At 33.7% G+C, this 4,616-nt stretch overlaps 1 pseudogene across 1 annotated transcript; it reads right to left on the bottom strand.

Moving 5' to 3' along the window:
- Nucleotides 1-247: 247 nt before the first annotated feature.
- Nucleotides 248-1,881, bottom strand: LOC149218667 (caffeic acid 3-O-methyltransferase-like; annotated as a pseudogene). The gene is made up of 3 exons (XR_016248637.1): nucleotides 1,035-1,881; nucleotides 881-945; nucleotides 248-792 (listed from the first exon to the last, which is right to left on the bottom strand). The product of XR_016248637.1 is annotated as a caffeic acid 3-O-methyltransferase-like (transcript).
- Between the last annotated feature and the right edge of the window lie 2,735 nt (nucleotides 1,882-4,616).

Here is a 4,616-nt window from a genome sequence, read left to right as displayed (position 1 = left end):
AATTATTTTCTTTTAATTGTAACCTATATCTTTAGAACCAATCTTGTTTAATATGAATATACGATTTAATGAATAAACCATCTATCATTATAATGCATCTATAAGGACAACTTATGAGAATACTAAATTTTTTCCCTGACTTTTAGAATAGCTTCTTTAACTTTAAACAGAGTGGGAAAGATTTTTCAAAAATCAACGAAACTACATATACTATAATTATTTCGTCTCTACAATCTCTAAGAGCCGATAGTAAAACCATGTTTTATCTATACAATCTTCGATAATGGATAATACAACCGTATTCAGAAAGCCATTTCAACTTCAAGTTACCGTATTTGATATTTTCTTGAAACCGAGAGTTCGACCAAACTTGATATATTATTTAGTCCACACAACAGGAGTGGTAGATATCAAATTAAAGATGAACCTATTATATATATATATATATATAGATGTCATGGATAAGATAAACAAAGTCCCATAGAATCACATCAAACTTACTTGTGAAACTCCATTACCCACAATCCATTGACACAACATATGGCTTAACACCTCCTTCGAATCCTCTGCATGCCCCAACACTTGAAATTCTTGCTCAGTCCGCTCCTCCCCCCCGGACTGTATGCCAACATCATCAAATCTAAATGAGATGCCTGTCGAGCATAAGGAATGTCTCTGGGCCCCACTGGGAATGGTGTCCACCACTATCACCATCCCTTTCTTTGGCAATGCCTTGTGACAATTCTTCAAAAGCTTTACGGAATTATCGTCACTCCAATCATGCAGAATCCACTGAAAAAAATTCGATAGATATAATCAGGTGATCCATGTCCACTGATTCAATATAAAACTACCCAACAGCAGAAATCTCATGTCATACCTTCATAAAAATTGTTTGGCCACTTGGTACGCTATCAAACATGTTTCCAGCTACATGCCTCACAGCTGAACAAACAGAAATTCACCAGATTTAGTCACCTGCACCCAAAGAAAACAAACTGATTTAATGGTTGAAGTTGGGGGGTGGGATGTACCTGGATAGTGAGGAGCATCGGCCAGCACATGGGCATGTCGAAGTTGACTCCCGTGATGTGGATACCTAGTGACTATGAGATTGAGAGTCGACCCAATTCCTCCTCCCACATCCACCAACTCCTGAACCTCTTTAAAACCCTCGTAAGTATCCAGAATCTTGTTCATCAACATGGTAGAATGCGCAGACATAGCCTCGTTGACGACACTGTTTATCCTTTGGTCCGTGGCTATGTGCTCGAAGACATTCAATCCGTGGGCTTTGGTGTATGGCTGAGATCCTTCAAGCACGGCGTCCTGAGATAATGCCACGGCTCCATAAACACAATGTCTTGATTCATCAATGCTTGTGGCGCCAGAGAGACTCCGTCGTTGTTCTGATAAGATATTTGCAGAGAGGAGTGAGGCCATACATCCTCTCGGCCTTCCCGCTCTCGTCGATGGTCACGGAGGAGCTCAGAACCGAATGGCTGGCCAGCACTCTCAGGATCCGATCCAGACTAATGGCAGCGTGATCCGGGTTCGTCGTCGGAATGAGGGAAACGATTTTTCTGGGCGAGAGTTGGACGCCATTGCCTGCATTTGCTATAATTTGGAGGATATCTAATTCAACGGCTGCGTTCATAGCCATGGGTAGACAGGAGAAGTTTCCAAGCTCCATACCCAGAAGCCATTCATCTTCATTCACAATCTTCGCATTCATCTCTGAGTTTGCAGTCGTTGTTGATTCCATTCCTCGTCCTTGAATTTAAATGGGTGAAAAGAGGACACTTGAAATGGTGTTACCCAGGCTTTGTCGCCATCGTTTACTTTGGAGGCAGCCACCCACCCACCTCCAACTGGAAACCATTACGCTGGTTGCAGGTTTTCATAACTTTGGAGGAAGCCACCCACCTCCAACTGGCAACCCTTATCCTGATTGCAGATTCTCATCACTTATTTACGTGCCTGTTTCGGCCCACTGCCCACGTCATCCTCCTCGTTGAATTTAAATGGGTGAAAGGAGGACACTTGAAATGGTATTACCCAGGCTTTGTCGCCATCGTTAACTTTGGAGGAAGCCACCCACCTCCAACTCCAAAGTTTTCCGACCGTAAGCAATTCTGATGAAAAGTGGGCCCAAACAGGCACGTATGTAAATGGTGAGAATAAGGGTTGCCGTTCAAATCACCCAACTAATTAAGGGTTGCCGTTCAAATCACCCAACTAATATAAAATTTTATAAGTATGAGACTTCGAATGAATGCAATGTGTTGAGTGGTTAGGCATTTTCCACCTGACTCATTTAGAGAGCCTCTTAATTTTATGTCACATTCTATTTCTCGATCTTAATAGATCTAGATTCTAGAATTTAATCTACATTCTAGAATTTCTTCCCATTGAGATGTTACATAATGACGTGAGTTAGTGAAAATAATGAATAATGGTGTGAGTTAGTGAAAGTAATGGTTCACGGTCTAGATTTTTGTTCCAGATAATCTTTCAAGAAGGTGACCTTAAACTCCTTTGCACTATAATAAACCACATTTGTTGGTGGATGCCACTTGTTACCATGCGAACATTTTACCTGAGCAGGAAAAACCAATACCAACCCATTCTAATTTCTCTTTTACATCTACTCACGAGGATTAACATAAAAACACTAACAATAGAGTTCTTACATTTCATGCCCTAATTACTCCATAATCTAAAGAATGGATGCAATAGCACTCGTTGCTTTGAAATCGAGGATAAATAGGAAAAGAAAAATTAGACAAATATAGAAGTACATGAGCCTCCCTCATTAATAGTGTAAACAATCTTGTACCCTGCAGGTAAGTCCTACAAATCGAAAGGAACTATTATTTTCACTCATTTCATAAGAGAATATTTATGTAAGATGAGACCTGTAGAGGTACTGCTAGTGCTATGTAATCAAAGTGACAAATGTTAACGTTAAATTTGGAGTTTCAAGGAAGCTTCTGCAGTGCTCTGCCTAAGAAAGTCACAGGGATAAATCCTGCTAGACGACCAAGCATTCTTTGACGTGATGAATCCTTTAATAGATTTATCAAATTACATGACTGCTCACATCAATCTGGGTACTTAATGATGCATTATAGCTTAAAACTACAGGTGATTTGAGAAAATGGTCATTAATTGATGAGATAACCCATAGTTAACGAATTCAAATTTAAATTTATACCATAAGAAAATTGACTCTGGGAAAAAAAATTGAGAATATATATTTTACAAATACTTAAACATATTATTAATTTATTTTTTTAAATTTAAATGAATCATCAATATATTCAAAATTTTAAAGAAAATCCATTAAGAATATTTTTGTTCTCCTGTCTAAGATGTTATAATACCATTAATAAAATACCATTTTAAATCTTTTATTCAGTACTCAAGTTTTTGTTTTTCATACTCTTCTATTCACATATGCGAACTTTCCTTTACCATTTGTAACTACATTTCTCCATTTTTTAATATGTAAATTTACTTATTATTCATAAACGCCAACTTATCTTTACGATTTGCAATTGTAGTTTACCATCTTACAAGTTTTTAATAATAGGGAAATTATTTTTTTAATACTATTTTATTGAGAAGTGCAAAAATACCTTTACCATATGGGAGTTACCCTTTAAATATGGATGTTATCAAGTTTTTCTATTTTTATGTAACATAAAATTATAAATTTTTTGTGTTATTTACCGAATTAGAATTTGTTAGACAAATTTTCATAATTAAGGTGATATATGTTTTTTATTTGAATTAGTTACTTTAATTATTTTTGTAATTAATTTTTTTAATGGGATGATCTAAATTGAAAAATGCTAGTATATTTTAGTTATTGACAATCTATCCATGAATCGAATTAAAGGTGATAACTTCACATGTCTAAACCATACTTAAATTATTTTTACAAAATATGATTAAAAATTTACATTAGGTATTTTATTGTTTTTAATCCACTCCATTACCTTAGTGGAAATATCCCTTAACAAACAAATGTATGATAATTAATCGATAATAAGTAGGGTTTGATTATTATTTAAATAATATAAATAAGTATTAAATAATAGTATTAAATTAATATATTCTGTGGTATTTCATTATTTAGATATAGCCTTATTAGAATTTTTATATAATAATACAAGCTTAGGGTTTTTATTATACCATTAACAATGCATAATCTAGGGTTATTAAATTATTAAACAATAATTTTAAATATTTTAAATGATTTTTTATATCATATTATTTTATTAAATTATATTATTATCTTATTTTATTAAATTATATTATTTTGTTATAGTATTACATTATTTTATTAATTGAAACATCTTCTAATATATTAATTAAAACATTTATTTAAAAGTGTTTGAATTAATATATTAATATTCCTTAATAATAGTATTAATTTATTAATTATTAACATTTATATATTGGTATATTAATTAAAGTAACAATACATAATTAGTATAGTTAACCACATTAGTAGAACATAGTCAAATATGACTACATTCACATTTGGTCACCCTATGTTTATCTTATTTAACAATAGCCAATCTTAATTTACTCAAAGCTCTCTTCAA

This window comes from Pinus tabuliformis, chromosome Q (assembly GCF_031772625.1).
Source record: "Pinus tabuliformis cultivar Carrire ecotype Pingquan chromosome Q, CPIR1, whole genome shotgun sequence".
In the NCBI taxonomy this organism is placed as follows: Eukaryota; Viridiplantae; Streptophyta; class Pinopsida; order Pinales; family Pinaceae; genus Pinus; species Pinus tabuliformis.
Note: the sequence above shows the minus strand (reverse complement) of the source record. Positions and strands in the feature narration are given on the sequence as shown.